Source organism: Scyliorhinus torazame, chromosome 6, assembly GCF_047496885.1.
Source record: "Scyliorhinus torazame isolate Kashiwa2021f chromosome 6, sScyTor2.1, whole genome shotgun sequence".
Classification (NCBI taxonomy): Eukaryota; Metazoa; Chordata; class Chondrichthyes; order Carcharhiniformes; family Scyliorhinidae; genus Scyliorhinus; species Scyliorhinus torazame.
This window is the reverse complement of record NC_092712.1, coordinates 179,179,015-179,205,571: the sequence shown is the minus strand read 5'-3', so window position 1 is coordinate 179,205,571 and position 26,557 is coordinate 179,179,015.

Sequence of the window (26,557 nt, the reverse complement as noted above, 5' to 3'; positions counted from 1 at the left end):
CAAGAGTCGGTGCAGGTTTGATGGGCCAAATACCCTTTTTGTGAAGTATCGGGACCCTATGAACCACCTCCCCGCAGCAACACCGCATTCCTCCATGCACTGCCTCCAGCACTGCTGGGCAAAACTATGGGCAGTGCTTAATTAGTGCCTGGACATGATCCACTTCCTCCTGGGTGATGCACTCAACTGAGCTCCTGTGGGAGGTCTGCTTGCCAGGTACATACTTCGGGAGACCAGTCAGGTTTCATGGCGTTCTGCCCACTTGCCGAGGTGAATGGGAGTGGGGACGAATCAGGTGCTGAGACCTGATAGTTGGATGTTCATGTATTCAAATTATGTTCCCAGCACTAAACGCTGGGAAATGCTCTACGTCAGTGATGGGTGGAGGGACAGCCGCATCACACATTTACGTCAGTGTGAAACGTGATCTGGACTTCTTGTGAGATCTTCCCCTCCCGTCACAAATCCTGCCTTTGAAAAACAGGAGGCGAAAATCACAGCCTAAGTAGTCTTATAGACTGAGAGCAGTGTGATAGCTACATCAACTGCAACCAGCGGTCTGCATATTAATAGTGTTCCCGCGACACTTCTGGCAAAGTTCAGAGCAAAGAAACTGACAGCCAAATATTTAATGCACAATCTATTCTGTAGCACAGTGATGCTGTTGCTACTATTATACTGGAGCTATTTTCTAACTCCCTGTTCTTTTTTCTACTGATTGTGATACAGATGTTCGGATATCAGAGTTGAAATTAATCGAAACATGACACCTGAGGGGTATTTATATACCTGCATGCTGCTATTGTGCTGTTCCACATCCAATGGCCCAGATTTGTGTTTTGCAGGTCATCCAATAACAGCTTTCATGAGTTAAATGTGCCCTTGTATTGTTAGAGTTTTACGACGGCATCATCTGGCCACTAGGAGCAACGATCCTGCGCTGCACAGGGGACCAGCACGGCACTGGAGCGCTACACGCAGCTCTAGCTGCCGATACGTGCCCCAGCACGGCCGGCGCAGGTCCGCGCATGCATGCCACAGCCAGCGCGGGCCCATGCATGCACGCCACGGCAACCGCAGGTTCGCGCATGCGCGTGGGTTGCCGTCTTCATGCCGGCCCCCAGGCAACATGGCGGAGCTCTCCAGGGGCCCGGTGCGAAGGAACATAGGACCCCCCACCCCCGGAATTAGCCCACCCGCCGGTCAGTAGCCCCCGATCGATGGCCTGGCCAACGTAGAGGCCCCCCCTGGAGTCGGATCCCCCCCTCTCCCATACCAGGATGGCCCCCGCAGCTGAACGCTGTGGTTCCGCTGGGTAGGACCACAGGCGAACGACGCTGGCGGGACTCGGCTGAACTCAGCAGGCATTCGGCCCGTCGAGCGTGGAGAATCGCCGGGGGGACCGCGTTGAGCGGCCCCCGACCGGCGCCGCGGCGACCGCTCCAACGTAATTGGCGCCGATTCTCCGGTCACCAGCGTCGGAGCGGCGTCACGGGATTCGCACCTCCCCCCGCCCCGCCGATTCTCCGACCCGGCACGGGATCGGGGAATCCCGCCCAGGGTGCCCGGCCAGTTAATAGATGCAAATGGGTCAATAAGACATGTTGGTGCGTGGCACATGGCGCGATCCATGATCACAACGCCAGCGGGAGATCAGAGCACAGGAACGGGATCGACGCCTGTCACTGGATTCTCTGCCGCCGGCTGCCGGTAATGGAGTTCCCAATGGGGCGAAGAATCCAGCCACCTTAAGGGAGAGAGAGAAAGTAGAGACTAAATGACAAAGTCAAAAAGTCTTCAACATTTTTAAAATCTTAAATATCAGTTAATACCTGAAGAAATGGAACTCCAGACTTGCAATAGTTACTTTGTAGTGCCAGAGGGATGGATTGGCAGTTATTAACATTTGTAATGTTGTTAAAGGGTACTTAGGCATGAAATGGCAAGATTTAACTTCCTGTGGCAAGTTTAGTTTGTATCTGCCACACAAAACCATCAATTACACACTATTCAATGCATTTCAGTGGTGAGGCAGACAATGGTGCTTTCACAAATCAAATGGTGAAGCGGGCTGAATGTAGAAAGCAGCATTTGGACATAATTCTTTAAATAATGGTGAGCAACATTAGCCTCACTGTTATCTTGAGAACAAGGGACAGGATTCGCCATTCCCCACGCCAATTTTGTAATCGGCAATCGTGCAGAGAATCCCTTTTTATGACCAAATAGGGGGCGGCGCTGTTTTCGGATGAGCCGCACCCTCTAAAGTGGCGTCATCGGGGAGTAAGCTGCACGCCGTTGGAATGGCCTCAGGACGTTACCTGAAGACCCTCCCCCGATGCTCCAGCAGTTATGTTTCTACACACAGACTTCAAATTAATTTTCATTTTCGTGACAGCTTAAACAATGAGACTGCAACGAGAAGCAACATATTCTCTTTAACAGAAAAAATGTTCCACGGAGCAAGATTCAAAATCAAAACTACTCCTTTGACTAATGTTTAGTATTGTTAACAAAGGAGACGGTTGACATAGTGGATCAAGGTACAAAGTTCAACCTGTTGGACAGAAATGTCACTTTTTGGTTGGGCAGGGAGGGTATACAGGCCTGGGGTTTACATCAACCCCCCTGACCCTGCAGTGACACCAAATCAGTTTCCATGAGGGATGCTCTGCCGGGACTGCTGCTGCTGCAACACCAGAAAAGGTGGTGAGATAACATAAAGGAGATAAAGACCCCCAAAGATTCAGGATCTTAATGGCTGCAGTTTGGACCCGACTGGGCAATCACATGGGGGGCCAGTGCATTACGCGGGTAGGTCGCTTGTGCGTCTTCTCTTCCCATGGGAAACACCTTTCCCTGGGCTCTGGATACGTAAGTGTCAATGTAGCAGACGTGGGAAAGTAGCACAATTGCAGGATCTGATGGAGTCAATCTAACAACTCCAAGGGCGCGATTCTCCACTCCCACGCCGGTTGGGAGAATCGCCTGGGCCGCCAAAATTTCGGGCGACGCCAGTCCGACGCCCTCCCGCGATTCTCCCAAGCGGCGGGAACGGCCCGGTCGAGTTTCGCGGGCTGCAGGCCGGAGAATCGCCGGAGACACCCAAAATGGCGATTCTCCGGCACTCCAGCTATTCTGAAGCCTGGATGGGCCGAGCGGCCAGGCCAAAACGGCGGGTTCCCCCCGACACCGTCCACACCTGGTCGCTGCAGTCGTGAGCGGGTCGTGAACGCTGGGGGGGGCGGCCTGTGGGGGGGCGAGGGGGGATACTGCACCGGGCTTCACCTGAAATGTGGGGTTGCCCGTGATCGGTGCCCACCGATCGTCGGGCCGTCCTCTCTGAAGGAGGACCTTCCTTCCGTGGCCCCACAAGATCCGTCCCCCATCTTCTTGTGGGGCGGATTTGGACAGGACGGCAACCACTCATGCGCGGGTTGGCGCCGGCCAACCCGCGCATGCGCGGATGACGTCCGTTATGCGGCGCTGGCCGCGTCATCTATGCGGCGCCGCTTTTACACGGACGACAAGGCCTGGCGCGGGTAGATGACGCGGCCCCGATACAGGCCCATTGTCAGGGCCTCAATCGGTCGGGACCGGGGCCGTTCCGCGCCGTCGTGAACCTTGACGGCGTTCACGACGGCGTGGCCACTTCGGCGTGGGAGTGGAGAATCCCGCCCCATATCTGTTTTACCAGTAAAAATTGAAGTATTACAGTTTCTTCCATGCCTTCTATGGTTCATGCGGAATAATTTTGTCAGTATGTACAAGAATAACTGATTGTATAATTGTTCTGTCATTGTGTCATTGGTAAATATTTCATACAATTATAGTTGTGGGATGCATGCTCAAGGGTGACTCCTCCCACCATTTAAAATCTCCATAGAATATTTGACAGCACTGATAGAGGATAAGAGATAATCTTTTCATTCTGTTTTTGTTGAAGGCTCCCCAACCAGTAAAAACATCAATGATTAATTTTGGACTGAGCTAATGGGCATGACGTTGTCACTGCAGGAAGTGCATTATCCTGAAACGGTGGCCACATGGCAAACCTGTTCTCTTTTATCATGTAAATCAGGAATCAAAGATGGTGAAGGTTAAAGCTCGGCAAATGGTGTGATAGGCCTGAATAACCATGAATATGGTGTAACCATATGGAGAATTATTTACTTTCAGCTTCACTTAAGCTTTGAATGGAAATGTTTTATTCTACTCTCTCTCCCTCTTTTGGGTTTTCTTTTCATTCAACGTCAACACCAGGGGCGGGATTCTCCGACCCCCCGCCGGGTCGGAGAATGGCCGGGTGCTGGTCTGAATCCCGCCCCCACCGGTTGCCGAATTCTCCGGCACTGGATATTCGGCGGGGGCGGGAATCGCGCCGCGCCGGTTGGTGGGCCCCCCCCCGGCGATTCTCCAGCCCGCGATGGGCCGCGGTCCCGCCGCTGTCAACCCACGCCAGCCGGCGTGGATTAAACCACCTTTGGGACGGCGGGACATGGCGGCGCGGGTGGGCTCCGGGGTCCTGGGGTGGGCGCGGGGCTATCTGGCCCCGTGGGGTGCCCCCACGGTGCCCTGGCCCACGATCGGGGCCCACCGATCCGCGGGCAGGCCTGTCTCCACCATAGCGGAGGCGGAAGAGACCCCCTCCACTGCCCACGGGCGGGGATGCCGTGAGCGGCCTGCTGACGCTCCCTTCGCATGCGCCGCCCGGCAAAGTCAGTTTCGTGCCAGCTGGCGGAGCACCAAAGGCCTTTCCTGCCAGCTGGCGGGGCGGAAATCAGTCCGGCGCGGGCCTAGCCCCTCAAGGTGAGGGCTCGGCCGCTCAAGATGCGGAGACTTCTGCACCTTTGGGGCGGCGCGATGCCGGACTGATTCGCGCCCTTTTTGGCGCCGGTCGGCGGACATCGCGCCGATTTCGGAGAATCCCGCCCCAGTTGTTTACTGGTGTTGACGTTGAATGAAAAGAAAACAGTAAGTCGAGCAGTAATTTTGCGATGCTCTGCATTGGGGATGTTGACAGTAGTGTCATTTTGTGTGCCTTTTTGGCGGCCAACACACAATCTCTGCGACCATGGGTCAGTGAGTCAGGTTGTAAATCCATTTCCTACCACTGTTCAAACCGAGTAGTTTTTGGGGACTGAAGTGTGGAGGGGAGCAGCTCGAGGATTGCCATTTGGAGGTTTCCATGGTGATGACAGCAAGGGGCTTCAGAGTTCAACTTACAAATATTTAGCAGTCTATTTATCTTCATTGGCATTCATTCTTTTCCTTAAGCTTCAAATAAATAACATTCTTCAGTCCATTCGCCATCTGACACTGGCACATCAGGCTCGTTATCCTGACATGAAGATGCAAGACTGATTGAATAAGAATGCACAATAAAGTTCTGCTTCCAGTTTCAATACCCATCGGCAGCAGTCTGTTTTACATCACTTTCTATTTTTATATCCAATGGTGTCAGGCTGCTGATTTGCTGTCTCCAGTTTTACACCATAGCATAAAAACTGGGGGGAGGTTTAGCTCAAAACTATGGTCGGGTTTGGGTCAGGTGGGAGGTTCAAATGTTATAAATATGACTTCTGACTGCAACCCTCTCACATGTTTCTGTAAATGGCTTCAAGTAAGGGACAGCAAAAAGATCCTAGGAGCCCCACCACCGTGGATGATTAGGGATGAGTGACAGAATACATTTTTAATTAAGTTAAATAATGTTTCTTTTATAACTGAATTTCCTGACATTTCTGTGCGGTATATTTTATATGTATGAATATACAATTAAATTATGCTTCTGACCAAATTAAAGAATTTCAAATAATAATCTTTACTCACACGAGGCTGGTTTAGCACAGGGCTAAATCGCTGGCTTTGAAGGCAGACCAGCAGCACGGTTCAAATCCCGTACCAGCCTGCCCGAACAGGCGCCAGAATGTGGCGACTAGGGGCTTTTCACAGTAACTTCATTTGAAGCCTACTTGCGACAATAAGCGATTTTCATTTCATTTCATTTCACAAGTAGGCTTACATTAACACTGCAATGAAGTTACTGTGAAAAGCCCCTAGTCGACACATTACGTCGCCTGTTCGTTACGGCGCCTGTTCGGGTACACAGAGGGAGAATTCAGAATGTCCAAATTACCTAATAGCACGTCTTTCGGGACTTGCGGGAGGAAACTGGAGCACCCGGAGGAAACGCACGCAGACACGGGGAGAACGTGCAGACTCCGCACAGACAGTGACCCAAGCCGGGAATCGGACCTGGGATCTTAGCGCTCTGAATAGTGATTTCTTATTATGTAAGGTATTCTCGATTGCTTTATGGACAAAGGCCGGGATTCTCTTAAATCCCGGCCAAGTGTTGACGCCGATGTCAAAACCGGCGTGAGCAACTCCGGCATCAGCGGGTCTCCAGGCCCAGGCATTCATCCCTCCCTAGTACGGCACTGGAGTGGTGTCCCCTGCTCCGGCGCTCGAAAGCAAGCAGGCCACGGCCGGCGCGGGTTCGCGTACACGTGCCACGACCGGGGCGGGTCCACGCATGTGTGTGGGATGCCATCTCCGCGGTGGCCCCCGGGCAATATGGCAGAGCCCTACAGGGGCCTGGCACGGAGGAATATAGGCCCACCACCGGAATTAGCCTACCCACCGATTGATCGGCCCCGATCACGGGCCTGGCCACCGTGGAGGTCCCCCCCCCCAGAGTCAGACCCCCCCTCCACCAGGACGGCCCCCACAGCCAGAACCCCAAGGTCCTGCTGGGTACGACCATTTGTAACCCACGCCGGCAGGGCTCGGCGGAACGTGGTGGGCACTCGGCCTGTCGAGGCGCGGAGAATCGCTGGGGTGGGAGGGGGAGGCCGCTCTCAATGGCCCCTGACCGCAAATCCCTGATTCTCCGACACAGCGCGGGATCGGGAATCCCGGCCAATAACTCTGGAGAATAAATAGGCTAGTACATTGGGTAGATAGATGACAGGTGTAATTTAATACAAAAATGTGATGTGTGCATTTTGAGAAGAAAAGCAACAGTTACCGACTCTATTGTTGAAAGCCATGACAGGGCCTGAGGGAAATGCATTCTTCTGGCTTTTCTGACATCACCCACTCTCCAACCCCAATTTTAACCATGCCTCAGTTAGCTGCGCTCCCACCTCTATCCCTGAAGCTTGTGAGTTCAAACCTCACTGCAGAGACTTAACCATTTAATCCAACCTTGTACTTTGTCAACATTGTGATATTATGTGCATGCCATTGTAATTTAAAGATGCTCGGCAGAATAAGGGTTAACGTGAGTTTGGAGATTAGCACCACACATGGTATGATGTACAGCGTCACATGGTAAGAGACTCAACAGAGAGAACAGTTCAGAGAGAACCTCTGGCAGCTAAATACATGAAGCCAGAACACATCACAAGTTATGAAAAGCTGAAGCCGGTCTGGGGAGTCGTGCAACTTAGAAGAAAAATTGCAAGACTCCTGAGTGAGAGACGACAAGATGGATGAGAAAAAATACCAAAGGAAGATGTACTTACTTTTTAGAATAGTTGGCAGTCCCAAGGCTCAACATAAAAAGAACAGCTGATCGATAGTTGCAATAAAATAAATGCGAAAATACTGGCCCAGTTAAATACAGAACCCTGCGGTACACAGCAAGACACAATAAGAGAAGTCTGCAAAAGTGGAAGAAAATAATAATTGCTGCTGCTCTGAATACTTTTTACAAATAGCAATCAGAGCAAACATAAAGAAGTGCTGAACTTTTAGTTTAAAAAGAAAGATGCCCTTTGAAACTCCCTCACAGGACATTAAAATAAAGGACAGAATTGCCCAGAGATGAGGTGATGCAGTTTTAAAAAGTTTTACCAAGTTTAAAAGAAAGCAGCCATGATTTCAGAAAAGTGGGGGAACATCAAAAACATGAAAACGACAGGCGGCAGCACGGTGGCGCAGTGGGTTAGCCCTGTTGCCTCACGGCGCTGAGGTCCCAGGTTCGATCCCGGCCCTGGGTCACTGTCCGTGTGGAGTTTGCACATTCTCCCCGTGTCTGCGTGGGTTTCGCCCGCACAATCCAAAGATGTGGTAGGTGGATTGGCCACGCTAAATTGCCCCTTAATTGGAAAAAAATGAATTGGGTACACTACATTTATTAAAAAAAACAAATAAAAATGAAAATGACAGATCTCGAAATACAAAGCTAAGAAAACCATAGTTTAAAGGCAGCAATTGGTGCGTGAGTTTGTTTTAAACAAAAAAGAAAGATAAAGTTTAAGAAACTTACCAAAAAAGAAGCCCACAGCCCATCAAAATCCCAAAAGGCGTGGGAAATCACAGAGCAAGAACCAACAAACTGCTTACAGCCCAAAATAAATAAAAAGGTTGCTGTCTCAAAGCAGTAAAACATTTAAAGTGGTAAATACAAGAAAAATATCAACGGCTATAGACAGAAAATTAGAAAAGTCAGACATGTTTGTGATAAGGAAATGGTTACACCAGACAAAGGAGTGGTCAGGTACACTCCCAATAAAGTGCCTGTCATAATGTACATCAGTACATTATGGTGCAATCACATACACACACTGATGGACATGCAGTAGGACCAACCAGCATACATAACACCGCAGCCAATCACCAGTGAGAGTACACGCACTATAAATACAAGGGACAGGAGAGTTCCCGCTCATTCTAGCAGCAGCCAGTTCAGAGCACAGAGCTCAGAGCCTGCATCACAGACATTCACCATGTGCTGAGTGCCTCACCATAGCTAGTGATAGGAAAGGGTCCACAGTTAAGCTGGTATTGCTTATACCCACGTTTCCAGTATGTTAGCATAGTTGAACAGTTAATAAAATGGCGTTACACTACTTCCAGCATTGTTGGCTTGTTTGTGAACCAGAACACCCAACACGACATGGTACAAGGAGTGGCCACAATCTAGAACTTGTGAGACCTACCTGCAACTTCTCAGCATTCCGGCATCCTACAGCATGGAGAACATCAACCCACTGCCGCCCCTCCGCATCGCTGGCAATCTCGGGGTGAATTGGAAGCTTTTTAAACAGCGCTTCCAGCTCTTCCTCGAGGCCACGGACAGGGAGAATACATCGGACACCAGGAAAATAGCCCTTCTTCTCTCCACGGCTGGGCAACATGCCATCCACATCTTTAACTCCCTGGCATTCACGGACGACGAGGACAAGACCAAGCACAAGATGGTGCTCCTCAAATTCGACACACACTTCAGTGTTGAAGTCAACGAAAGCTTCGAAAGGTACCTGTTCCAGCAGCGCTTGCCGGGTAAGGACGAGCCTTTCCAATTCTATTTAACACACCTCCGCATCCTCACGCAATCCTGCGGCTACGGGCCCACCTCCGACTCCATGATACATGACCAAATTGTTTTTGGGGTCATGTCGGACACCCTGCGTCAGCAGCTCCTTAAAGTTAAGCAACTAACCCTAGCGGCTGCCATCGAGACCTGTGTCCTGCATGAGAATTCCACCAGCCAGTACTCCTACATACAGGCAACTGAAACGGTGCGGCAAGGGCCCCATGAGGTGGAACGGGTCCAAACGATCGAACACCTCCCGGGCTGCAGTCTGGAGGAGGGCGGCCATTTTGTGCACTTTCCGAGGCCTCCCACGCTTGTACGCGCCAAATGAGGGGACGGTGATGTGGAGGAACGCGATGCGCAGGCCCCCACCACGCAAGACCGTACCACACATGCGCAGTGGTGCAACGAACGCATTGACATCACGACGTGCGGCAACTGTGGCTCCTCCCACTTAAAGCAGCAATGCCCTGCAAAATCGCGACAGTGCCTACGCTGTGGCAGGCTTGGCCACTATGCTGCCTGCTGTCGAGCAGCCCAACCTGCCAACTCGCAACGATTTAAGCAGCCTGGCAGGAATGTTCGGGCAATCCAACCCACCTTCACTGAGTCCGAGCCTGACTTCATGCAGACCAGTGACACCGAGGACAGGGAGCCTTTTCGAGTTGTTGTCATAACCAAGAACAGGCTGTCCCCGAATCAAAAGCACCAGCCGTTGTTGGTGCACAGCATTAATCCGGACAACAAGTTGTGTGCCACCCTGACGGTCAACCGATCCCAGATCAGATTCCGTCTGGACACTGGTGCTTCCGCCAATCTCCTCACATGGTCAGCATTTCAAACCCTGGGGGTCAAACCAACAATTCTTCCATCCAATTGCCAACTGGTCGACTATAATGGTAACGTCATCCCTGCCACTGAGTCATGCCAACTCGAGGTGACACACAACTCGCAAAAAGTCACCCTACCCTTTGAAATTGTGGGCTTCTCAAAGGACTCCCTGCTAGGCGCACAGGCGTGCAAGCTCCTCAACCTCGTGCAACGTGTATATTCCCTCTCTCCAGAGGACACGTCTAACTTCCAAGATGCGGACTTCAGGGCGCAACTAAGTGCCATCATCACTCAACACCGAGATGTCTTCGAAGGCATGGGCTCACTTGCCTACACATGCAAAATCCTGCCCAAACATGTGGTTCATACACCTCGCAGCACCTCTCAAGGACCGCCTCAAGCAGCAGCTGCAGGACCTCCAGGACCAAGGAGTGCTTTCCAGAGTGACGGAACCAACCGACTGGGTTAGTTCCATGGTGTGCGTCAAGAAGCCTCCCGGCGAGCCCCGGATCTGTATCGACCCGAAGGATTTAAATCGTAACATCATGCGGGAGCGTTAGCCTATCCCCAAGCGTGTGGAGATCACGCGCGAGATGGCTGTGTACTTTCAATGTCCCATTTGGCAGGTACTCCTACAATGCAATGCCATTTGGAATCATATCAGCATCTGAGGTGTTCCACCGCATCATGGAGCAGATGATGGAGGGCATTGAGGGTGTGCGCATCTATGTGAACGACATCATCATCTGGTCCACCACCCCACAGGAGCATATCAGTCGCCTCCAACGCGTTTTTAAGCGAATAAGGGGACCAAGGCCTGCACCTCAACAGAGCCAAATGTTCTTTCGGCCAGACCGAACTCAAGTTTTTAGGAGACCACATCTCCCGGTTGGGTGTGCGGCCGGATGCGGACAAGGTGGCAGCCATCACGGCCATGCAGAAGGTGGTGGATAAGAAGGCGGTGCTCCGATTCTTAGGAATGGCCAATTTCCTAGGAAAGTTCATCCCTAACCTCGCTTCCCACACCACGGCTCTCCGCAACCTAGTTAGGAAGACGGCAGACCTCCAGTGGCTTCCCGCCCACCAGTGTGAATGGGAGGAGTTCAAGGTCAAGCTGACCACCGCCCCGGTATTGCCGTTTTTCGATCCTGCAAGGGAGACGAAAATATCACCAGACGCTAGCCAATCTGGCATAGGGGCGGTGCTCCTGCAACGAGATGACGCCTCGTCATGGGCCCCTGTTGCTTATGCGTCATGGGCCATGACCCCCACATAGCAGCGCGATGCGCAAATCGAGAAGGAGTGCCTAGGCCTGTTGACCGGTGTCGACAGGTTCCATGACTACTGTCATGATATCCATATTAACATATCATGGTGCAATCACACACACACTGATGGACAGGTAGTTGGACCAACCAACACACACACAACATCACAGCCAATCACCAGTGAGAGCACACGCACTAAACAACAGGGAACACCACAGTTCCCGCTCATTCTAACAGGAGATAGCTCAGAGCACAGAGCTCACAGCACGCCACTCAGACATACACCATGTGCTGAATGCCTCACGAAGATAGTGCTAGGGCTGGGTCCACAGGTTAGCTGGTGAAGTACAAACCACAGCCAGAGGTTAATAGTTATTATTGTACAGAATAATAAAACAGAGTTGTACCATCTACAACTGTGGTTCGTTTGTGTATCGGAACACCCAACACGACAACCACATGTATGGCCTTCCCCAGTTCACTGTGGAGACCGACCATCGCCCGGTGGTCGGCATCATCCAAAAAGACTTCAATGACATGACCCCTCGCCTACAACGCATTCTGCTCAAGCTCCGGGTAAGGACCTGATTATAGCCGACACTCTGTACAGGGCAGTCACCACTCCGTCTGACCCAAGTCGATGCTCATGTGGCCTTCACGGCCGCCAATCTGCCGGCCACGGATGAACGCCTAACCCACATTCGCCGTGAGACTGCGGCTAACCCCCTGCTACAACGCGTGATGCGCCACATGACTGACAGATGGCTCAAGGGACAATTCCCAAAGTTCTATAATATTCGAGACGATCTGCCAGTCGTTGATGGCGTCCTCCTGAAGCTGGACCGCATCGTGATCCCACACAGCATGCATCACCTGGTTTTAGAGCAGCTGCACGAGGGCCATCTCGGCGTAGAGAAGTGCCGACGGAGGGCCTGAGAGGCTGTCTACTGGCCTGGCATAAATGAGGACATTGCCAACACTGTGCTCAATTGCCCCACCTGTCAGCGGTTCCAGCCGGCCCAACCACGGGAGACCCTTCAGCCCCATGAGTTGGTCACGTCCCCTTGGTCTAAGGTAGGCGTGGACCTGTTCCATGCGCTAGGCCGGGACTATGTTCTCATAGTTGATTATTTATCCAGCTATCCCGAGGTTGTACGCCTGCACAACATCACGTCATCGGCTGGTATCCGTGCCTGCAAAGAGACCTTTGCTCATCACGGTATCCCACTCACTGTGATGTCGGACAATGGCCCCTGTTTCGCGAGCCAGGAATGGTCTAACTTCACCAGCAGGTACAACTTTGTACATGTGACGTCCAGTCCCCTGCACCCCCAGTCAAATGGCAAAGCAGAAAAGGACGTCCGCATCGTAAAGAGGCTCCTCTGCAAGGCTGCTGATGCAGGATCCGACTTCTGCCTCGCCTTGCTGGCCTATCGCTCGGCTCCACCGTCCACGGGCCTATCACCAGCCCAGCTGCTGATGGGTCGCACCCTCAGGACCACTGTATCATCCATTCACGTCCCAGACCTTGACCATGCTCCGGTCCTTCAGCGGATGCAACAGTCTCGCGCGCAGCACAAGGCGGCGCATGACGCTCGAGCGACTGATCTTCCTGCTCTGGCGCCAGGTGACAACGTCCGAATCCATCGTCCGGAGGGTAGCTGGTCTGCGACTGCTGTGGTTCTTCGGCTGGGGGCTCCCCGCTCATTCATGGTTCGTCTGCCTGATGGCTCCATTCGCTGCCGCAATCGGCGTGCCCTTCGTCTGGTTCCAAGCTCACTACGCGATCCTCCACCGGTGCCACGCCCTCCTGATGTCCCCGACCTGGACTTTGTAGAGCTTCAGGATACTCTGCATCCTCCTCACTTGGCCGTGGCCCGGCCTGATCCTCAGCCGGTGGCTCCTGACCCACCCTTGAGGTGGTCAACCCAAATTCGTCGCCCACCTCAGAGACTTGATTTATGAGCCTTACAATGTTGGACTCAATGCTTTGTTCATTCATCCTGTTTCAGCATTTCACTAGTTTGTTTATAGCATTCGTTATTAGTTTTGTTGTTGGTGTAACATCTTGTTTTTCTTTTCTCTGCACCAGGCACCTTCCCATATATATAGACTAGCCTCATGTACATAGTTATGTAAATACTGCACACACATGGTCAGAGACACTCATTACACGTTATTTATTCTCACAGAGGCACATGTTCTTTGTAAAAAAGGGGGATGTCATAATATACATCAGTACATTATGGTGCAATCACATACACAAACTGATGGACATGCAGTAGGACCAACCAGCATACATAACACCGCAGCCAATCACCAGTGAGAGCACAAGCACTATAAAGACAGGGGACAGGAGAGTTCCCGCTCATTCTAGCAGCAGCCAGCTCAGAGCACAGAGCTCACAGCATGCATCACAGACATTCACCATGTGCTGAGTGCCTCACCATAGCTAGTGACAGGAAAGGGTCCACAGTTAAGCTGGTATTGCTTATACCCACGTTTACAGTATGTTAGCATAGTTGAACAGTTAATAAAATAGCGTTACACCACTTCCAGCATTGTTGGCTTGTTTGTAAACCAGAACACCCAACACAACAGTGCCAAGGGCAACAAGAGGCCCCAGGAGAGGCCAACTCTAGCGAGAGCAACATGAAGCGCCAGAGAGAGGCAAACTCCACCGAGAGTATCAACAGACATCAGAGAGAGGGCAACTCTACCCCGGGTAACAAGAGACACCAGAGAGAAGCCAACTCCACCCAGAGTAACAAGAGACATCAAAGAGAGCCTAAATCCACTGAGAGTGACAAGAGACACCAGAGAGAGGCCAACTCCACCGCGAGTAACATGAGACACCAGAGATGGGCCAACTCCACCGAGAGTAACAAGAGACATCAGTGAGAAGTCAACTCCACCCAGAGTAACAATAGACACCAGAGAGAGGCCAACTTCACCGAGAGTAACAAGAGACACCAGAGAGAGGCCAACTCCACCCCAAGTAACAAGAGACACCAGAGAGAGGCCAAATCCACCGAGAGTAACAAGAGACACCAGAGAGAGGCCAACTCAACCAAGAGTAACAAAAGACCCCAGAGCGAGTCCAACTCCACCCCGAGGTAACAAGAGACACCAAAGAGAGGTCAAGTCCACTGAGAGTAATAAGAGACACCAAAGAGAGGCCAACTCTACCCCGAGTAACAAGAGACATCAGAGAGACGCCAATTCCACCGAGAGTAACATGAGACACCAGAGAGAGGCCAACTCCACCCAGAGTAACAAGAGACACCAAAGAGAGGCCAACTCTACACCGAGTAACAAGAGATATCAGAGAGAAGCCAACTCCACCGAGAGTAACATGAGACACCAGAGAGAGGCCAAATCCACCGAGAGTAACAAGAGACATCAGAGAGAGGTCAACTCAACCGAGAGTAACAAGAGACACCAAAGAGAGCTCAACTCCACCCAGAGTAACAAGAGTCACCAGAGAGAGGTCAACTCCACCCAGAGTAACAAGAGACACCAGAGAGAGGTCAACTCCACCCAGAGTAACAACAGACACCAGAGCGATGCAACTCAGCCGAGAGTAACAAGAGACACCAGAGAGAGGCCAACTCCACCCCGACGTAACAAGAGACACCAAAGCGAGGTCAAGTCCACTGAGAGTAATAAGAGACACCAAAGAGAGGCCAACTCTACCCCGAGTAACAAGAGACATCAGAGAGAGGCCAACTCCACCGAGAGTAACATGAGACACCAGAGAGATGCCAACTCCACCCAGAGTAACAAGAGACACCAAAGAGAGGCCAACTCGACCCCGAGTAACATGAGACACCAGAGAGAGGCCAAATCCAACGAGAGTAACAAGAGACACCAGAGAGAGGCCAACTCAACCAAGAGTAACAAAAGACACCAGAGAGAGGCCAACTCCACCCCGAGTAAAAAGAGACACCAGACAGAGGTCAAGTTCACTGAGAGTAATAAGAGACACAAGAGAGAGTCCAACTCTACCCCGAGTAACAAGAGATACCAGAGAGAGGACAATTCCACCGAGAGTAACAAGAGACACCAGAGAGAGGCCAATTCAACCAAGACTAACAAAAGATTCCAGAGCGAGGCCAACTCCACCCCGAGGTAACAAGAGACACCAAAGAGAGGTCAAGTCCACTGAGAGTAATAAGAGACACCAAAGAGAGGCCAACTCTACCCCGACTAACAAGAGACATCAGAGAGAGGCCAACTCCACGTAGAGTAACATGAGACACCAGAGAGAGGCCAACTCCACCCAGAGTAACAAGAGACACCAAAGAGAGGCCAATTCTACCCCGAGTAACAAGAGATATCAGAGAGAGGCCAACTCCACCGAGAGAAACATGAGACACCAGAGAGAGGCCAAATCCAACGAGAGTAACAAGAGACACCAGAGAGAGGCCAGCTCAACCAAGAGTAACAAAAGACACCAGAGAGAGGCCAACTCCACCCCGAGTAACAAGAGACACCAGAGAGAGGCCAAATCCACCGAGAGTAACAAGAGACACCAGAGAGAGGTCAACTCAACCGAGAGTAACAAGAGACAACAAAGAGAGCTCAACTCCACCCAGAGTAACAAGAGTCACCAGAGAGAGGTCAACTCCAACCAGAGTAAGAAGAGACACCAGAGAGAGGTCAACTCCACCCAGAGTAACAACAGACACCAGAGCGATGCAACTCAGCCGAGAGTAACAAGAGACACCAGAGAGAGGCCAACTCGACCCCGACGTAACAAGAGACACCAGAGAGAGGCCAACTCCACCGAGAGTAACAAGAGACACCAGGGAGAGGCAACTCCACCGAGAGTAACCAGAGACACCGAAGAGAGGCAACTCCACCGAGAGTAACAAGAGACACCAGAGAGAGGCAACTCCACCGAGAGTAACCAGAGACACCAGAGAGAGGCCAACTCCACCGAGAGTAACCAGAGACACCAGAGAGAGGCCAACTCCACCAAGAGTAACCAGAGACACCAGAGAGAGGCCAACTCCACTCAGAGTAACAAGAGACACCAGAGAGAGGTCAACTCCACTGAGAGTAACCAGAGACACCAGAGAGAGGCCAAATCCACCCCGAGGTAACAAGAGACACCAAAGAGAGGTCAACTCCACCGAGAGTAACCAGAGACACCAGAGAGAGGCCAACTACACCGAGAGTAACAAGAGACACCAGAGAGAGGCCAACTCCACCGAGAGTAACAAGAGACACCAGGGAGAGGCAACTCCACTGAGAGTAACCAGAGACACCGAAGATAGGCAACTCCACCGAGAGTAACAAGAGACACCAGAGAGAGGCAACTCCACCGAGAGTAACCAGAGACACCAGAGAGAGGCAACTCCACCGAGAGAAACAAGAGACACCAGAGAGAGGCCAACTCCACCGAGAGTAACCAGAGACACCAGAGAGAGGCCAACTCCACCAAGAGTAACCAGAGACACCAGAGAGAGGCCAACTCCACTCAGAGTAACAAGAGACACCAGAGAGAGGTCAACTCCACTGAGAGTAACCAGAGACACCAGAGAGAGGCCAACTCCGCCCCGAGGTAACAAGAGACACCAAAGAGAGGTCAACTCCACTGAGAGTAACAAGAGACACCAAAGAGAGGTCAACTCCACTCAGAGTAACAAGAGACACCAGAGAGAGGCCAACTCCACTCAGAGTAACAAGAGACAGCAGAGAGAGGCCAACTCCACCCCGAGGTAACAAGAGACACCAGAGAGAGGTCAACTCCACTGAGTGTAACAAGAGACACCAGAAAGAGGCAACTCCACCGAGAGTAACAAGAGACACCAGAGAGAGGCAACTCCACTCAGAGTAACAAGAGACACCAGAGAGAGGCCAACTCCTCCCAGAGTAACAAGAGACACCAGAGAGAGGCAACTCCACTCAGAATAACAAGAGACACCAGAGAGAGGCCAACTCCACTCAGAGTAACAAGATACACCAGAGAGAGGCCAACTCCACTCAGAGTAACAAGAGACACCAGAGAGTGGCAACTCCACTCAGAGTAACAAGAGACACCAGAGAGAGGCCAACTCCACTCAGAGTACAAGAGACACCAGAGAGAGGCCAACTCCACCGAGAGTAACAAGAGAAACCAGAGAGAGGCAACTCCACTCAGAGTAACAAGAGACACCAGAGAGAGGCCAACTCCTCCCAGAGTAACAAGAGACACCAGAGAGAGGCAACTCCACTCAGAGTAACAAGAGACACCAGAGAGAGGCCAACTCCACTCAGAGTAACAAGATACACCAGAGAGAGGCCAACTCCACTCAGAGTAACAAGAGACACCAGAGAGAGGCAACTCCACTCAGAGTAACAAGAGACACCAGAGAGAGGCCAACTCAACTCAGAGTACAAGAGACACCAGAGAGAGGCCAACTCCACCGAGAGTAACAAGAGAAACCAGAGAGAGGCCAACTCCACCGAGAGTAACAAGAGACACCGGAGAGAGGCCAACTCCACCGAGAGTAACAAGAGACACCAGAGAGAGGCCAACTCCACCGAGAGTAACAAGAGACACCAGAGAGAGGCAACTCCACCGAGAGTAAACAGAGACACCAGAGAGAGGCCAACTCCACCGAGAGTAACAAGAGACACCAGAGAGAGGCAACTCCACTCAGAGTAACAAAATACACCAGAGAGAGGCAACTCCACCGAGAGTAACCAGAGACACCAGAGAGAGGCAACTCCACCGAGAGTAACCAGAGACACCAGAGAGAGGCCAGCTCCACTCAGAGTAACCAGAGACACCAAAGAGAGACCAACTCCACCCAGAGTAACATGAGACACCAGAGTGAGGCCAACTCCACCCAGAGTAACCAGAGACACCAGAGAGAGGCCAACTCCACCGAGAGTAACAAGAGACACCAGAGAGAGGCCAACTCCACCGAGAGTAACAAGAGACAGCAGAGAGAGGCCAACTCCACCCAGAGTAACATGAGACACCAGAGAGAGGCCACCTCCACCCAGAGTAACAAGAGACACCAGAGAGAGGCCAAATCCTCCGAGAGTAACAAGAGACACCAGAGAGAGGCAACTCCACTCAGAGTAACAAGAGACACCAGAGAGAGGCCAACTCCACTCAGAGTAACAAGAGACAGCAGAGAGAGGCCAACTCCACCCCGAGGTAACAAGAGACACCAAAGAGAGGTCAACTCCACTGAGAGTAACAAGAGACACCAGAGAGAGTTCAACTCCACTGAGTGTAACAAGAGACACCAGAAAGAGGCAACTCCACCGAGAGTAACAAGAGACACCAGAAAGAGGCAACTCCACTCAGAGTAACAAGAAACACCAGAGAGAGGCCAACTCCACTCAGAGTAACAAGAGACACCAGAGAGAGGCCAACTCCACCGAGAGTAACAAGAGACACCAGAGAGAGGCAACTCTACCGAGAGTAAACAGAGACACCAGAGAGAGGCCAACTCCACCGAGAGTAACAAGAGACACCAGAGAGAGGCAACTCCACTCAGAGTAACAAAATACACCAGAGAGAGGCAACTCCACCGAGAGTAACCAGAGACACCAGAGAGAGGCCAGCTCCACTCAGAGTAACCAGAGACACCAAAGAGAGACCAACTCCACCCAGAGTAACATGAGACACCAGAGTGAGGCCAACTCCACCCAGAGTAACCAGAGACACCAGAGAGAGGCCAACTCCACCGAGAGTAACAAGAGACACCAGAGAGAGGCAACTCCACCGAGAGTAACAAGAGACACCAGAGAGAGGCAACTCCACCGAGAGTAACCAGAGACACCAGAGAGAGGCAACTCCACCGAGAGTAACAAGAGACACCAGAGAGAGGCAACTCCACCGAGAGTAACAAGAGACACCAGGGAGAGGCAACTCCACCGAGAGTAACCAGAGACACCGAAGAGAGGCAACTCCACCGAGAGTAACAAGAGACACCAGAGAGAGGCAACTCCACCGAGAGTAACCAGAGACACCAGAGAGAGGCAACTCCACCGAGAGTAACAAGAGACACCAGAGAGAGGCCAGCTCCACCGAGAGTAACCAGAGACACCAGAGAGAGGCCAACTCCACCGAGAGTAACCAGAGACACCAGAGAGAGACCAACTCCACTCAGAGTAACAATAGACACCAGAGAGAGGTCAACTCCACTGAGAGTAACCAGAGACACCAGAGAGAGGCCAACTCCACCCCGAGGTAACAAGAGACACCAAAGAGAGGTCAACTCCACTGAGAGTAACAAGAGACACCAAAGAGAGGTCAACTCCACTCAGAGTAACAAGTGACACCAGAGAGAGGCCAACTCCATTCAGAGTAACAAGAGACAGCAGAGAGAGGCCAACTCCACCCCGAGGTAACAAGAGACACCAAAGAGAGGTCAACTCCACTGAGAGTAACAAGAGACACCAGAGAGAGGTCAACTCCACTGAGTGTAACAAGAGACACCAGAAAGAGGCAACTCCACCGAGAGTAACAAGAGACACCAGAGAGAGGCAACTCCACTCAGAGTAACAAGAGACACCAGAGAGAGGCCAACTCCTCCCAGAGTAACAAGAGACACCAGAGAGAGGCAACTCCACTCAGAGTAACAAGAGACACCAGAGAGAGGCCAACTCCACTCAGAGTAACAAGAGACACCAGAGAGAGGCAACTCCACTCAGAGTAACAAGAGACACCAGAGAGAGGCCAACTCCACTCAGAGTACAAGAGACACCAGAGAGAGGCCAACTCCACCGAGAGTAACAAGAGGCACCAGAGACAGGCCAACTCCACCGAGAGTAACAAGAGACACCGGAGAGAGGCCAACTCCACCGAGAGTAACAAGAGACACCAGAGAGAGGCCAACTCCACCGAGAGTAACAAGAGACACCAGAGAGAGGCAACTCTACCGAGAGTAAACAGAGACACCAGAGAGAGGCCAACTCCACCGAGAGTAACAAGAGACACCAGAGAGAGGCAACTCCACTCAGAGTAACAAAATACACCAGAGAGAGGCAACTCCACCGAGAGTAACCAGAGACACCAGAGAGAGGCCAGCTCCACTCAGAGTAACCAGAGACACCAAAGAGAGACCAACTCCACCCAGAGTAACATGAGACACCAGAGTGAGGCCAACTCCACCCAGAGTAACCAGAGACACCAGAGAGAGGCCAACTCCACCGAGAGTAACAAGAGACACCAGAGAGAGGCCAACTCCACCGAGAGTAACAAGAGACAGCAGAGAGAGGCCAAATCCTCCGAGAGTAACAAGAGACACCAGAGAGAGGCAACTCCACTCAGAGTAACAAGAGACACCAGAGAGAGGCCAACTCCACTCAGAGTAACAAGAGACAGCAGAGAGAGGCCAACTCCACCCCGACGTAACAAGAGACACCAAAGAGAGGTCAACTCCACTGAGAGTAACAAGAGACACCAGAGAGAGGTCAACTCCACTGAGTGTAACAAGAGACACCAGAAAGAGGCAACTCCACCGAGAGTAACAAGAGACACCAGAGAGAGGCAACTCCACTCAGAGTAACAAGAGACACCAGAGAGAGGCCAACTCCACCCAGAGTAACAAGAGACACCAGAGAGAGGCAACTCCACTCAGAGTAACAAGAGACACCAGAGAGAGGCCAACTCCACTCAGAGTAACAAGAGACACCAGAGAGAGGCCAACTCCACTCAGAGTAACAAGAGACACCAGAGAGAGGCAACTCCACTCAGAGTAAAAAGAGACACCAGAGAGAGGCCAACTCCACTCAGAGTACAAGAGACACCAGAGAGAGGCCAACTCCACCGAGAGTAACAAGAGAAACCAGAGAGAGGCCAACTCCACCGAGAGTAACAAGAGACACCAGAGAGAGGCCAACTCCACCGAGAGTAACAAGAGACACCAGAGAGAGGCCAACTCCACCGAGAGTAACCAGAGACACCAAAGAGAGACCAACTCCACCCAGAGGAACCAGAGACACCAGAGAGAGGCCAACTCCACTCAGAGTAACAAGAGACACCAGAGAGAGGCAACTCCACTCAGCGTAACAAGAGACACCAGAGAGAGGCCAACTCCACTCAGAGTACAAGAGACACCAGAGAGAGGCCAACTCCACCGAGAGTAACAAGAGACACCAGAGAGAGGCAACTCCACTCAGAGTAACAAAATACACCAGAGAGAGGCAACTCCACCGAGAGTAACCAGAGACACCAGAGAGAGGCAACTCCACCGAGAGTAACCAAAGACACCAGAGAGAGGCCAGCTCCACTCAGAGTAACCAGAGACACCAAAGAGAGACCAACTCCACCCAGAGTAACCAGAGACAGCAGAGAGAGGCCAACTCCACTCAGAGTAACAAGAGACACCAGAGAGAGGCAACTCCACTCAGAGTAACAAGAGACACCAGAGAGAGGCCAACTCCACTCAGAGTACAAGAGACACCAGAGAGAGGCCAACTCCACCGAGAGTAACAAGAGACACCAGAGAGAGGCAACTCCACCGAGAGTAAACAGAGACACCAGAGAGAGGCCAACTCCACCGAGAGTAACAAGAGAAACCAGAGAGAGGCCAACTCCACCGAGAGTAACAAGAGACACCAGAGAGAGGCCAACTCCACCGAGAGTAACAAGAGACACCAGAGAGAGGCCAACTCCACCGAGAGTAACAAGAGACACCAGAGAGAGGCAACTCCACCGAGAGTAAACAGAGACACCAGAGAGAGGCCAACTCCACCGAGAGTAACAAGAGACACCAGAGAGAGGCAACTCCACTCAGAGTAACAAAATACACCAGAGAGAGGCAACTCCACCGAGAGGAACCAGAGACACCAGAGAGAGGCAACTCCACCGAGAGTAACCAGAGACACCAGAGAGAGGCCAGCTCCACTCAGAGTAACCAGAGACACCAAAGAGAGACCAACTCCACCCAGAATAACATGAGACACCAGAGTGAGGCCAACTCCACCCAGAGTAACCAGAGACACCAGGGAGAGGCCAACTCCACCGAGAGTAACAAGAGACAGCAGAGAGAGGCCAATTCCACCCAGAGTAACTAGAGACACCAGAGAGAGGCCAACTCCACCCAGAGTAACAAGAGACACCAGAGAGAGGCCAAATCCACCGAGAGTAACAAGAGACACCAGAGAGAGGCAACTCCACAGAGAGTAATAAGAGACACCAGAGAGAGGCAACTCCACCGAGAGTAACAAGAGACACCAGAGAGAGGCAACTCCACCGAGAGTAACAAGAGACACCAGAGAGAGGCCACCTCCACCCAGAGTAACAAGAGACACCAGAGAGAGGCCAAATCCTCCGAGAGTAACAAGAGACACCAGAGAGAGGCAACTCCACTCAGAGTAACAAGAGACACCAGAGAGAGGCCAACTCCACTCAGAGTAACAAGAGACAGCAGAGAGAGGCCAACTCCACCCCGAGGTAACAAGAGACACCAAAGAGAGGTCAACTCCACTGAGAGTAACAAGAGACACCAGAGAGAGGTCAACTCCACTGAGTGTAACAAGAGACACCAGAAAGAGGCAACTCCACCGAGAGTAACAAGAGACACCAGAAAGAGGCAACTCCACTCAGAGTAACAAGAAACACCAGAGAGAGTCCAACTCCACTCAGAGTAACAAGAGACACCAGAGAGAGGCCAACTCCACTCAGAGTAACAAGAGACACCAGAGAGAGGCAACTCCACTCAAAGTAACAAGAGACACCAGAGAGAGGCCAACTCCACTCAGAGTACAAGAGACACCAGAGAGAGGCCAACTCCACCGAGAGTAACAAGAGAAACCAGAGAGAGGCCAACTCCATCGAGAGTAACAAGAGACACCAGAGAGAGGCCAACTCCACCGAGAGTAACAAGAGAAACCAGAGAGAGGCCAACTCCACCGAGAGTAACAAGAGACACCAGAGAGAGGCAACTCCACCGAGAGTAACAAGAGACACCAGAGAGAGGCAACTCCACCGAGAGTAACCAGAGACACCAGAGAGAGGCAACTCCACCGAGAGTAACAAGAGACACCTGAGAGAGGCAACTCCACCGAGAGTAACAAGAGACACCAGGGAGAGGCAACTCCACCGAGAGTAACCAGAGACACCGAAGAGAGGCAACTCCACCGAGAGTAACAAGAGACACCAGAGAGAGGCAACTCCACCGAGAGTAACCAGAGACACCAGAGAGAGGCAACTCCACCGAGAGTAACAAGAGACACCAAAGAGAGGCCAGCTCCACCGAGAGTAACCAGAGACACCAGAGAGAGGCCAACTCCACCGAGAGTAACCAGAGACACCAGAGAGAGGCCAACTCCACTCAGAGTAACAATAGACACCAGAGAGATGTCAACTCCACTGAGAGTAACCAGAGACACCAGAGAGAGGCCAACTCCACCCCGAGGTAACAAGAGACACCAAAGAGAGGTCAACTCCACTGAGAGTAACAAGAGACACCAAAGAGAGGTCAACTCCACTCAGAGTAACAAGTGACACCAGAGAGAGGCCAACTCCACTCAGAGTAACAAAAGACAGCAGAGAGAGGCCAACTCCACCCCGAGGTAACAAGAGACACCAAAGAGAGGTCAACTCCACTGAGAGTAACAAGAGACACCAGAGAGAGGTCAACTCCACTGAGTGTAACAAGAGACACCAGAAAGAGGCAACTCCACCGAGAGTAACAAGAGACACCAGAGAGAGGCAACTCCACTCAGAGTAACAAGAGACACCAGAGAGAGGCCAACTCCTCCCAGAGTAACAAGAGACACCAGAGAGAGGCAACTCCACTCAGAGTAACAAGAGACACCAGAGAGAGGCCAACTCCACTCAGAGTAACAAGATACACCAGAGAGAGGCCAACTCCACTCAGAGAAACAAGAGACACCAGAGAGAGGCAACTCCACTCAGAGTAACAAGAGACACCAGAGAGAGGCCAACTCCACTCAGAGTACAAGAGACACCAGAGACAGGCCAACTCCACCCAGAGTAACATGAGACACCAGAGTGAGGCCAACTCCACCCAGAGTAACCAGAGACACCAGAGAGAGGCCAACTCCACCGAGAGTAACAAGAGACACCAGAGAGAGGCAACTCCACCGAGAGTAACAAGAGACACCAGAGAGAGGCAACTCCACCGAGAGTAACCAGAGACACCAGAGAGAGGCAACTCCACCGAGAGTAACAAGAGACACCAGAGAGAGGCAACTCCACCGAGAGTAACAAGAGACACCAGGGAGAGGCAACTCCACCGAGAGTAACCAGAGACACCGAAGAGAGGCAACTCCACCGAGAGTAACAAGAGACACCAGAGAGAGGCAACTCCACCGAGAGTAACCAGAGACACCAGAGAGAGGCAACTCCACCGAGAGTAACAAGAGACACCAGAGAGAGGCCAGCTCCACCGAGAGTAACCAGAGACACCAGAGAGAGGCCAACTCCACCGAGAGTAACCAGAGGCACCAGAGAGAGACCAACTCCACTCAGAGTAACAAGAGACACCAGAGAGAGGTCAACTCCACTGAGAGTAACCAGAGACACCAGAGAGAGGCCAACTCCACCCCGAGGTAACAAGAGACACCAAAGAGAGGTCAACTCCACTGAGAGTAACAAGAGACACCAGAGAGAGGTCAACTCCACTGAGTGTAACAAGAGACACCAGAAAGAGGCAACTCCACCGAGAGTAACAAGAGACACCAGAGAGAGGCAACTCCACTCAGAGTAACAAGAGACACCAGAGAGAGGCCAACTCCTCCCAGAGTAACAAGAGACACCAGAGAGAGGCAACTCCACTCAGAGTAACAAGAGACACCAGAGAGAGGCCAACTCCACTCAGAGTAACAAGAGACACCAGAGAGAGGCAACTCCACTCAGAGTAACAAGAGACACCAGAGAGAGGCCAACTCCACTCAGAGTACAAGAGACACCAGAGAGAGGCCAACTCCACCGAGAGTAACAAGAGACACCAGAGACAGGCCAACTCCACCGAGAGTAACAAGAGACACCGGAGAGAGGCCAACTCCACCGAGAGTAACAAGAGACACCAGAGAGAGGCCAACTCCACCGAGAGTAACAAGAGACACCAGAGAGAGGCAACTCTACCGAGAGTAAACAGAGACACCAGAGAGAGGCCAACTCCACCGAGAGTAACAAGAGACACCAGAGAGAGGCAACTCCACTCAGAGTAACAAAATACACCAGAGAGAGGCAACTCCACCGAGAGTAACCAGAGACACCAGAGAGAGGCCAGCTCCACTCAGAGTAACCAGAGACACCAAAGAGAGACCAACTCCACCCAGAGTAACATGAGACACCAGAGTGAGGCCAACTCCACCCAGAGTAACCAGAGACACCAGAGAGAGGCCAACTCCACCGAGAGTAACAAGAGACACCAGAGAGAGGCCAACTCCACCGAGAGTAACAAGAGACAGCAGAGAGAGGCCAAATCCTCCGAGAGTAACAAGAGACACCAGAGAGAGGCAACTCCACTCAGAGTAACAAGAGACACCAGAGAGAGGCCAACTCCACTCAGAGTAACAAGAGACAGCAGAGAGAGGCCAACTCCACCCTGACGTAACAAGAGACACCAAAGAGAGGTCAACTCCACTGAGAGTAACAAGAGACACCAGAGAGAGGTCAACTCCACTGAGTGTAACAAGAGACACCAGAAAGAGGCAACTCCACCGAGAGTAACAAGAGACACCAGAGAGAGGCAACTCCACTCAGAGTAACAAGAGACACCAGAGAGAGGCCAACTCCACCCAGAGTAACAAGAGACACCAGAGAGAGGCAACTCCACTCAGAGTAACAAGAGACACCAGAGAGAGGCCAACTCCACTCAGAGTAACAAGAGACACCAGAGAGAGGCCAACTCCACTCAGAGTAACAAGAGACACCAGAGAGAGGCAACTCCACTCAGAGTAAAAAGAGACACCAGAGAGAGGCCAACTCCACTCAGAGTACAAGAGACACCAGAGAGAGGCCAACTCCACCGAGAGTAACAAGAGAAACCAGAGAGAGGCCAACTCCACCGAGAGTAACAAGAGACACCAGAGAGAGGCCAACTCCACCGAGAGTAACAAGAGACACCAGAGAGAGGCCAACTCCACCGAGAGTAACCAGAGACACCAAAGAGAGACCAACTCCACCCAGAGGAACCAGAGACAC